Consider the following 12,379-nt stretch of genomic DNA (forward strand, 5'->3'; position numbering starts at 1 on the left):
TGTCCACATAAACACATTAGTCTTCATCTAAAACAATTAGTCTGCTTTCCTAAAGATTTTAGCTGAAATGGAAGCACTTTCCATTGATCTCTTTTTCCCAGAGACTAAAAACTGTCTTGTTTTGTTGTGTCCATGTTCAGTATGGAACGTCTTTGTCTTGCTGGTGGTTATATGACGCTCGTATAAAGGGACCTGACATACGGTTAAGTACGGTGACATACGGCTAAGTACCATTTATGTTGCGGCACCCGGGGAGCGGTGGGGGGTGGTATCGGTGCCTTGCTTAAGGGCTCCTCAGTCGTGCCCGGCCCGAGACTCGAACCCACAACCTTAGAGTTAGGAATCAAACTCTCTAACCATTAGGCCACGACTTATTTAATAACTTTAATAATTTGTAGTGTTTTATAAGGATTTCTGGGGGCAATATTTTCATAGAAAAGTTAATAAATGCTAAAAAACAAAACAAAAAAAAACCAATTCTGCTCTATAAGTCACAGCAAGTGTTTGTTTATAAGCATCTAAAATATGATGGTGTTTATTGCGAACCATTCAAATTCAGCATAAGGTCATCAATAGAGGGAACAACACACGTTTCACACCGAAAGCCTTAAGAAACATGAAAAAAGAAGACTATGTGGTTAATCCTGGTAATCTACCCCCCCCCCCCCAAACAGCATTATGGATATTATGCATACTGTAGATTATATAAATTGGACACTAAACTTCAGCAGTGTTTTGTGGTGTTTATCAGTAGTTATCTGTTTGCCAGGTAGATATATATATATACATATATATAATATATATATATATATATATATATACATATATATATATATATATATATATATATATATATATATATATATATATATATATATATATATATAAATTTGGTCAAATAACATTCACTCTATCATGTGAACACACTTTACCCACTTTATAGCATGAAAATAAATGATTTATTTACTAGAAATCAAATTTCAAATGAATCACAATTATTAAAAAAATACGGTAAAGAAACCTTGTATAACACTAGATGATAAAACGAGTCTTCTGAGATGATCGAATGATTTGTTTTTTGTTTTTGTTTTTTTGTAAAAAAACAAACAAAAAAAAAAAAAACAGATCATCCAGGATTTATTTATATATTGACACGTGGCTCTTTTCAGTAGCTCCACTAGAGGGCAGCACCACGCTTTTCTTTAAGTTCTCTGTATGAATCTCGAAGCCTAGCTTACTGTGGTACTTTGGCATTGATGAAGAATGTTTTCTCCTCTCTCTCTTACCTTAATGCATCCTCATTCCACCTTAAACACTTTTCTCAGCTATCTTCAGCCTCGGGCTGTTGTCCATTTTGAGGTTTCAGTGAAGATGTCATCCTGTGATGAGCTGAAGTTTTCCCCAGCGGGGCCTTCAGTGAGCCACTAACATCTATACCTGCAAACGCGTCAGACTTCATTAAGCAGACTGCTAGAGCGCAGCAACTATCTGTCTCTCGGCTCAGAGAAAATGTCCCCTCCTGGAGCTCGAAGCTGCCGCAGGATGCAAAAACCTAGTCACCTCATTCCCTTTCTTTCTACGAGCAAAAAATAGCCTTTCACAAGCAACTCAGTCGGTATCGACTGTTGCCAGAAAATGTTTGTTTTCCCTTTTCCCTGCACAGACATTAAGAGAAACTGATAGCTATTCATTTGTGTGTAGAGAAAATCAACAATTTAAAATATTAATCGAAATTCTTTCGTGTCCACTATAAAGACATGTACATAAAGTGCAGCTAGTATAGACATACAGTAGATATGTCACTGTAGCTGGAATAAACTCTCATCTTACCTTAATGCAATGATATTATTATTAAGATGCATTATGCATTATGGGGGCACTGTGGCTTAGTGGTTAGCACGTTCGCTTCACACCTCCAGGGTTGGGGGTTCGATTCCCACCTCCGCCTTGTGTGTGTGGGGTTTGCATGTTCTCCCTGTGCCTCGGGGGTTTCCTCCGGGTACTCCGGTTTCCTCCCCCGGTCCAAAGACATGCATGGGTGGTTGATTGGCATCTCTGGAAAATTGTCCATAGAATGAGAGTGTGTGTGCCCTGCGATGGGTTGGCACTCTGTCCAGGGTGTATCCTGCCTTGATGCCCAATGACGCCTGAGATAGGAACAGGCTCCCCGTGACCCGAGAAGTTCGGATAAGCGGTAGAAAATGAATGAATATGCATTATTTATATTTTACATTTCTCATCTGGTGTCCTGTAAGGTTCCAACATAGAGGATATGCTTTTTATTAGAGACAATAAAACACCTCTCATAAAGGTTGTTGATGTAAATATATGATCCTCATGTCCTTCTGCTCTTTATCCCTCTGCTTACACCATGACATGAGTCATCAAATGCCAGACTGCGGTCTGGATGAGCTTTAATGCTGGCTTTAGTAAAGCCTGTAAACATTTTTGGGGAATTCAGCTTTAGTCCATGTCAGTTTTTCCAACTCGTCTTCTGTAGAAAATCCTCTACTTATCTAGTCGCTTTCTTTTAAGTACAAGTCGTCTTTATGGTTCGAGACGTTTTCTGGATTTACCGGGACTGCTTTTGCAATTTTTGTCCATGTTCTTGTTCTTAGTCTTGGTCTTGGACTTCATTAAAGGGTTTAATGTATTATGTAAATGTATGTAAATGTAGGAATGCTTATGTTGATTGGTTAACAGGAAGTAATTCATTTTTCTATAAAACAACCAAATCGGTGTTTAAATGCAGAAATGAACTTTCAATCTCGTCTCGCTTTCATTTTCACCCAGGCTTGACTTATGACTTGATCTCAGCTTGATCTTCCTTGTCTCGCCCCTACAGTATAGTGGTCTTGACTGCTGTCCTACTCATTAAACCACAGACATTAATCAGACAGCAGTAAGACTTCACAAATTTTCCTCTTTATTTACCTTCTCAAGTCTGATTTGATTGACGGCAACTTGTCTAAGAGACAGAATGTTTAAAGCCTAATAGAGAGTAAGAGAGAAAGAGGCCAGGCATTATTACTTTTTCTTTCCTGTTTAATGTTCTTGTCATCACGACGTAACAACAGATCTTTTCTCCTGATCAATAATGAATTCTTAATTCTGATCACTAATGAATTTTTATCGTCATGGGAAACGTTACACACATTTATTATCATTAATATAAATAGATTATAAGAGATTTCGAAAATAATGTTAATCTAATGTGATTTTTTTTAATGTGATTACAATAAGCCAAATCTAAGATCGATTAAAAGTGACTGCAGTGATTAAAAATAACTTCCACATCTGCCTTTCTGGCTTAACCGTCACTTTTTCCTCTCATCTGTCTGGGTTTGAAGATTAATAGCTTTTTTTATGGGCTAATACTAAACGCGAATGATCTGTGCCACACGTGCGATACGTCTGATCCGACATACACATGCGATTACGAAGAAAATTTCCAAAGTCTTTAAAAAACAAAACTTTTTTGGTTTGGCTTTGGCAAATATTTACACCCAACTTCACTAAAAGTTTGAGAAATGTATCGTTGAACTTAAAGGCAGGGTCTCGATTTTTAAAGCCGATTTTGACATATAAAATCACCAAAACAAACACGCCTCTAACCCAAAAGCTGCCTCTCTACATTACTACAATAGAAAAGAGGTGTTATTTGTGTAGTAACAGCGTTTAGCTCAGGAGTTATTGACTCGGGAAACTCCAACCTGTGAATATGTGGCCAACTTCCTGCTCCTTCAGTTCTCTCCAGCGCTGGAAAGCTGACCCTATATTAACACGTCCTACTTCTTGCCTTATCGTAAGCCGTTCTTCGCTTTCTTTTTGTTTTTATCCTCCATGTCGATGTTAAAACTGCTTTCTGCTAATGTCACACATGCGCACTGAACACTCTCTCCGCACATATTGACAAGCCCCGCCCCTTTCTGCTCATTGGCTACACGTTTATTTTGTTTATTTTTCGGCCCGACTCAGTTTTCTGAAGCATTTCTCAAAAATCTGAGACCCCGCCTTTAACTGAGATATGAGTTACACATCATGTCAGAAACATAATTAGATACATAACCGAGCTCATGTTCAGGTTTTTAGTATCCGATTCTAATTGGCTCCTTTGTGCCTTATGGTTACTGCATTTATAGTGAAATATAATTTGCATATCAGCTGTGATAGGTTCATTTTGGGAGAGCACAACTCCCTGAGTCAGTATTATACAAACAATGTCCACGTATTTTATAGTTTTTTTATTTATCCTGTTTTTTATTTTTTAAAACAATGCTTGGGAACAGAAATGCTTCATTAAGTCATTACATTCGAAATTGAAATACTCAATTTAAAAAAAAAGTGATCCACTAGATTCTGTTTTGTGTTTGTTGTCTCTTAAGGCTTTGCTTCATGCTTCAATTTTGTTCAGTTTAAAGCTGCTTGTTAGCGTGTGGGAGAGACGTTGGCGTTTGGACGCCTGTCAGACACTGCTGGCTCAGCTGATAGCTGGCTTCCTGGGAGGCCTGATGTAACAGGACATGTTTAACCGTCTCTCCCAGTAATTAATGTGCGATCACCATAAGGCAAACAAATAGGAATTGATCTGCGGTGCTCAGAGAAAGATCCATGTACTGTAGCGGCACTTTTCTCTGGCCAAGGACCTTGGATTGTTAAATATTTCTGTGTAAATAATGAGGCAAACAACTGACTACAGAACGAGGAGGTTGAGAACTGTGTGTGTGTGTGTGTGTGTGTGTACAGTATGGTGTTTGTTCACATGTATAAAAGTGTATTGTATAAATACATAACCTACCCTGCTTAATGAAGCAGTCGACAAGCTCTGGGATATTCCACGGCTCTTGAAATGCAGGTGGTGTATTAAAACCGAGAAGCTGTGTGTTTTCAGCGTCTCACGGGACGTGGACATTTGCATCTAATAAGCCTTTGTGGGTCCTTTGTTTTCCTCACTTCAGAGATTTCTCAGAAAGGTGGAAGCTCATTTGCTGCCATATGAGGTTCACTGTCTTTTCAGAAGCGAACCATTTCTGTCATAATTTATTCAGCCTTCCAGTTATTAGCATTCGACGTGTGTGTCCGAGCCAGCGGGCACCGGTGACACTCTCGTTGCACCTGTGAAAAAAAAATTTAATTCAGGATTTTTTTTTTTCAAGCACAATAACAGCAAAATCCAAATGTTGGATTTTGTTGGAACAGTGACACGAAGGCCCGGTCTCAAATGGCCAAATTAACGTGACTGTAATCACTGAAGCACATGTAATCGCATGCAAATATATGGAAATAATTGTGGGTTTCAATTGAAATGAAGTGCATGTGTATGTGTGACGATGAGCCAGCTGCCTCAACGCAGCTTAATAACAGTCCAATATCCAAACATTTACAGTTATTAAACAACAGAGACGACTGATTTGTTAAAAGTCTGACTTAAGTCTTAAACGGTGTGTAAGTCCTAAATAGTGTGTTTTCATAATAATTTGTATATCTATTTATTTTTTGAGCTATTTTTTTTTAAATAGCTGCTTACATTGTGATTTTATGTATGCACATCTAAGTGACGTCGATATTATTTTTGAGGTAATATGCGTTTTATTTCAAGCTAAACAGTAGGAAGATTCTTCCTTCGTGAGCTATTGGAACATTTTTCCAACTAGGATGTTGCACATGAATGACCTCTCGAGTCGTAATTACAACTGGTAAACATTTCTGAGTGTGGTGGAATCCTAAGTTTTAACAAGGTGAAGAAGAGTAAAGTTTCTGCACTGAATGAACATTTTTTATTTCAAATTGCAGCTGATTGTTGTACTGCTCGGTTCGTTCCTATATATTAGTTCTTATATACTGACGATCCATACATTCTCCTAAAGGGTTGAGTGGAACCTGAAGTCTAGAGACTCAGGCAGGGTACACAAGGCAGGGGACACCTTAGACAGGATGCCAGACACACACACACACAACGGGCCATTTATGGATGTCAGTCAGTCTATTACACATGACTTTGGACAAGGGGAGGAAACCGGAGAATCTGTCAGAAACATTAACTTTTACATCATTTAGCAGACACTGTTATCCAGAGTGACTTACATTTTTATTTCAGTTTATACATCTGAGCAATTGAGGGTTAATGGCCTTGCTCAGGGGCCCAGCAGTGGCATCTTGGTGGACCTGGGATTCGAATCAATGACCTTCCGTTCAGTAGTCGAACACTTAACTACCGAGCTCCCACATCCCCGAGGCACAGGGAGAACCTACTGTACAAACTTCGATCCATGAAAACTCAACACCCGAAGCCTTGAGCCAAACATGCAAAGCCAAAAAGCCGACACGATCCTTTTTTTTTTTTTATAGATTGTAGATGTTTATTCTGTCAAAACAGCTTGTACAAATGAACACTATATTTTTCACGTACTTTCCAAAAACTAAGCACGTGAACACGACACAGTCGTAATTACCACCACTTCAGATAATTCCAATATCACAGGATGGCATCAAGAGCAGATAATAACTGACTGTCTGCACCTGTGTTTGATTAACGTGCTAACCTGTTTATTCTCTGTATGGAAGAGAAAAAAGGGTAACTTTGTCTTGGTGAGCTAAACCGAGCTGTAACTGAGCTACCGAGTGAGTGTTTCCTGTATTGTTTTCATTTTGTTCCTTATGGGTATCTCTGCACAGGAGCACAAAGAAGAAAACAGTAAAGAAAAGAAAAAAGAAAGATGTCCAAATGTCTCTGTACTTCACAACAGAGGCGTGTCGCAAAAAACAAGCAGATCCACGACTCTGGATCATAAAAAAAAAAAAACGAAGCAGGTTTAAAATTTAATTAAGGTAGGACTAATGGTAAAGTGCCAGAGCTGTGACCCAAAAGCTGAAGCTCTGGGTGTGTGGGAGTGATCCGGCTGGGGTGCGGGATTGTAAGAAGCTTAGTGGGATGAATGTTAGGGTAATAATTAAAGACAGACAGTGAGGGAAAGAGAGTGAGAAGGAATCCATGTGTCAGCAGTAGCCATGTCTCTGGCTAATCTTAAACAACAGCATCAGTACCGAAGCACCTTTTCACAAATTCCCACCCAAGCATCCAATTTACTTTTCAAGTCTGTAAGTGTTTCTAGACCTGTGATGTACATTCAACCTGACATACACCCTTAAAAACTCATGCGGTTGATCTCTTTCCATTTCTCTCCAAAGCTCTAAATCTGTTTAATGCATGCACAGTAACATGTCAAGTATACACCTAATGAACCTTGACTAAAAAGTGTTTCCAACGCAGGATAAGCGGAATAATAAAAATGCCAACGTCGGCTAAGTGTTCACCTCAGCCACGGTCTCTTCTTTTTTTACTCGAATTGAAACTGTCCAAACAATTTGTCAGCAAAGTGCACGGTTAATTTTAACCCTGGAGAATAATACCAAAAAATTTTGAGAGAAGATAACCTGGGTTTTTTTTCAGTATGGCTGCCAGGGCTACGGTGATGATCCTCCTGCTGAGATATTTATTTATTTAGTTAGTTCGTTTTCATTAGTAGTATTTCTTTATGCGGTGGATAACATGGTGGGTGGATCCCGAGCTTGGGGATTTCTCATTCTCGCAGTGTCCACATGGATTTCCTCTGGGCTTCAAACTGTACCAGCTAAATATTGTTGACATGGCAATAAAAGTCTCTTGACCTGTTGGTTGATAAATCAGTGACTTCATGGTGCTTCCCATTCATACAGTAGTGTAGGCTCCGTGTCAGAGTTTGGTAAGAGTCTTCTATGAACTGGGATATTTGGATGCTGTCTCTTTGGATGGAGTCCCTGGCTGCACTTTGCAGATAATTTGCATTGCCTTTAACCATCAGCATACATAATAATTTTCTCTGTCGAGCTGTACAGTACGTGCCAATCCCGAGCTCCCAGTAATCCGAGCTCCCAGTGTGATCTCTTTTTCTTTCCGGACCTACCTGATCCATCCTGACGCCCTACCCCTGGTCGGAGTCTCGTCGCTCGGTGAAGCGCTCTGTTAGGGATAGGTCTGAATGACAGCCCATGACACATGGGATCACTGTGGATTGAACCACTTGGAGATTATCACGCTGTCTTCGAACTGCCATTCCGACGGTCAGCTTTGTTCTCGGGTCTTTATCAGTGAACATTTGAGGACTTCAGTAGGAAGGAATTAGTGTTATGTCAGAAATGATCCCAGAAATAATGCTGACATACTGTATAAGCTCCTCAGGGATATCCTCTCGGTTCTACAATTCACTACAAACTGTTGTAGAAAGGATATTATTAACATTGTTATTATTTCCTGTCCAGTGTCCAACAAATGAGGATGAGGTTCCCTTCTGAGTCTGGTTCCTCTCATGGTTTCTTCCTCATATCATCTCAGGAAGTTTTCCCTCACCACCGTCACCTCAGGCTTGTCATTAGAGATAAACTACACTTCTGTAAAGCTGCTTTGAGACAATGTCCATTGTTAAAAGCGCTATACAAAGAAAGTGAATTGAAATTGAAAAATATCCACCATGACACCAAACCGGGATAAAGCAGTTCCTGAATGAATTTGAATGAAATAATAGATGACTTCCTCGTTATCTACATTAGCCTTTTACCTCTGGTGTGAAATGAAATAAATCAGACACTAGGCCTGTGTGCTGATTAACTACATTTGGAGTAAAAAGAAACACTATAACTTTCCTACCTGCTTTTTTCCGCCCTGAATTATTCATTCATACATTTTCTACCGCTTATCTGAACTACCTCGGGTCACGGGGAGCCTGTGCCTATCTCAGGCGTCATCGGGCATCGAGGCAGGATACACCCTGGACGGAGTGCCAACCCATCGCAGGGCACACACACACTCTCATTCACTCACACACACACACACTACGGACAATTGTCCAGAGATGCCAATCAACCTACCATGCATGTCTTTGGACCGGGGGAGGAAACCGGAGTACCCGGAGGAAACCCCCGAGGCACGGGGAGAACATGCAAACTCCACACACACAAGGCGGAGGTGGGAATCGAACCCCCAACCCTGGAGGTGTGAGGCGAACATGCTAACCACTAAGCCACCATGCCCCCCCGCCCTGAATCAGTTTGGTTAATTTTACATTTAAATTGAAGATCTTAATTGTTAATTGTTAATCTAATTTCCCCCCCCCCAGGTAAGCCACAGTGCAGGTTAATGATCTTCCTGTATAGATACAGCCATCAAACCTCCCTACTGCCCTATAATACACCTGCTCTGCTATCTTAAGCGGATCACAGCTGAAGGGCCATTTGCACGAGAAACACGAGTCGCGCCGTGGACACCTTGTTTGGGCTGAATTAATTTTGTTTAGATTCCCTCCGAGGGCCCGATATTGAAGTCTTATCTGCTAATAAGAAACCAGCACTGTAATTACAGTTTAATGTACCTGGCAAAACTAAGATTCTGATTAAATTGTAATGAGCAGAGAGGATGAAATGAAGGCTCCCACGAAGAGGCAAGGGAGGAAAGGAGATAGAGACGAGAGGAGACTTATGGGAGGGAGAGACAGATGGAGAGAGGAGGAGAGAATCAAATGTGCCGTTGTCGGAAGTTTCTGCAAATCAAACTGCATATCAGGTGGGAAGGAATTAATCTGGTTGACAGCCTGTTTCATGAGTTTCTCACCTTTTTTGCGTGGGGAAGGAAATTTATTTTTTCAAACTGAGGGGACCTGATTTTTGTTTGCAGTGTAAAGGGAAATATAAATGATTAATCGCATCAGATTTTCTCAGGAGTCATGACTCCGAAGGATGAAGCATATACTTTTATTAGGATGTTTTTTTAAAGTCCCTATTCAATCATTTACACAAGGCTTTAACACCAGGGTTCTGGCGCGTGTTTGTTGGGACGTTCAATTTGTTTCGGTTCAATTTTTTTTATAGTTTTTTTTTTATTAATAGACTCTAATGTACAAGCCAGAGGTGACAGGTTTAGAATGAAAACAGAGAGATGACACGAGAAGAAAAAACTTCAGAGGCTCACAATGAAAGCCAGGGAATCGTCTACTGGGTGATGCTGGATTATAAAACGTCTTTTTTCTACCGCTTATCCGAACTTCTCGGGTCACGGGGAGCCTGTGCCTATCTCAGGCATCATCGGGCATCGAGGCAGGATACACCCTGGACGGAGTGCCAACCCATCTCAGGGCACACACACACACACTCATTCACTCACACACTCACACACAACAGACAATTTTCCAGAGATGCCAATCAACCTACCATGCATGTCTTTGGACCGGGGGAGGAAACCGGAGTACCCGGAGGAAACCCCCGAGGCACGGGGAGAACATGCAAACTCCACACACACAAGGCGGAAGTGGGAATCGAACCCCCAACCCTGGAGGTGTGAGGCGAATGTACTAACCACTAAGTGAGCTTAACAGCTTTTCCTTATTTTTACAGTACACCAGCGTTCATTCTTCCAGCGGAATGGAATTCAATTTATGAGACATTGTCAGTGGACATGAACAAATGATATGTCTTATGACTGATAGAATAAATGTTGTAGAACCAAACTAATATTTTTCTTCACAATACAATGCTGAGGATTAATTGATCTAATTTATATAACCAACAGTATGCACAATATTCATAATGCTGTTTGGACGGAACCAGGAAGTAGATCACCAGGATTAACCCCTTAACCCTTTTTTTACCAGACAAATCGACTTATAGGACATTGTTAATCAGTATAAAGCAAATTATTCATCTAAAATGAATCAGGATTCTGTTGGCTTTTGATGTGAGACGTGTGTTTTTCCCTCTGTTGATAACCTGACACTGAATGTTAGTGGTTGAAGACCTTGGGGTGCTTCAGAGAGCAGGAATGGGCTTAATATCAACATTTCTATCGATGACATAAGCATTCGTGTGAGAAAAATCCGAACCGTTTTTTTTTTTTTCCTTTTTTGGAACTTTTCTAAAAATTTTGCCCCTAGTACGCTAAATAAAAACAGACATACTTATAAAATACTACAAATTCTTAAACCTCTGAGCGTCTACTTTCATATGAGATATTACCCACGACTGTAGAGTGGAACACGATAAAGAAATTCAATACTGAAAATGGACAGAACCAAAGAGCTGGAGGAAATTCTTTTTTTTTTTCAACTGCAAGTAATACTGTACATTGAATATTAGTTGTGCTTGGTCCTCTTATCTTTCCTCCCTCTGCACTTCTGTACGGTATCTTTACATGGCTTCGCCTACTACGATCAAGTCGATGACGCCCAAGTCAACCTTTCCTTCCCACCATCAGATACACTTCTATCTGAGCATCACATCGGTTCCTGCGCCGCTGTATGTTACTTGAAATGTAAGCCTACGCCTTGTTTCATTCGAGAGCTGCTTAAACACTTCTTCTGAGGACACAAGAAAGCTCGGTGGGTGTAGTGTCAGATGATCAGTTCTCATCCTCTGGAGATGTTATAAACCTTGCTCAGCCGTCCAGATTCCTCTCTGAGGCCTCTCTCTCTCTCTCTCTCTCTCTCTCTCTCTCTCTCTCTCTCTCTCTCTCTCTCTCTCTCTCTCTCTCTCTTTCTCTCTGAAGTGTTCTAAGTTCCTGCATGCACCATTAGGTCCTTTGCTAACTAACCAATTCAGCTTGTTTTTAATCTTCTAAATGCCTGCATTATTTAGTTATATATGTATTTATTTTTTGAAAAAAAACAACAAAAAAAACATGATACATGTCTACAAGGACTAACAGCTTACTGATGAAGATCAGATCCTACACTACACATCTGGCAGACCCCGTTATCCAGACCGACGTACAAAAGTGATTTTAAGTCTCTATCGATGAATACATTAACACTGGTTCACTAAGTTGGGTAAAGGCCATTCAAAAGGTGCTCAGCGTAATATATTTGGACTGTTTTCTAATCTGGGGGCACGGTGGTTTAGTAGTTTGCACGTTCACCTCACACCTCCAGGGTTGGGGGTTCGATTCCCACCTCCGCCTTGTGTGTGTGGAGTTTGCATGTTCTTCCCGTGCCTCGGGGGTTTCCTCCGGGTACTCCGGTTTCCTCCCCCGGTCCAAAGACATGCATGGTAGGTTGATTGGCATCTCTGGAAAATTGTCCGTAGTGTGTGTGTGTGTGAGTGTGTGAGTGTGTGTGTGCCCTGCGGATGTGTTGGCACTCCGTCCAGGGTGTATCCTGCCTTGATGCCTGATGACGCCTGAGATAGGCACAGGCTCCCCGTGACCCGGGAAGTTCGGATAAGCGGTAGAAAATGAATGAATGAATTAATGTTTTCTAATCTGTGATAATGGAAAAAATTACACTTCTTCTTTTTGCAACCTCATCCTAAAAGTGCATATAGTTTTGTAGCTTATCTTACCTCAACCATAGCCCTATCA

Source organism: Tachysurus fulvidraco, chromosome 17 (assembly GCF_022655615.1).
Source record: "Tachysurus fulvidraco isolate hzauxx_2018 chromosome 17, HZAU_PFXX_2.0, whole genome shotgun sequence".
NCBI lineage: Eukaryota > Metazoa > Chordata > Actinopteri > Siluriformes > Bagridae > Tachysurus > Tachysurus fulvidraco.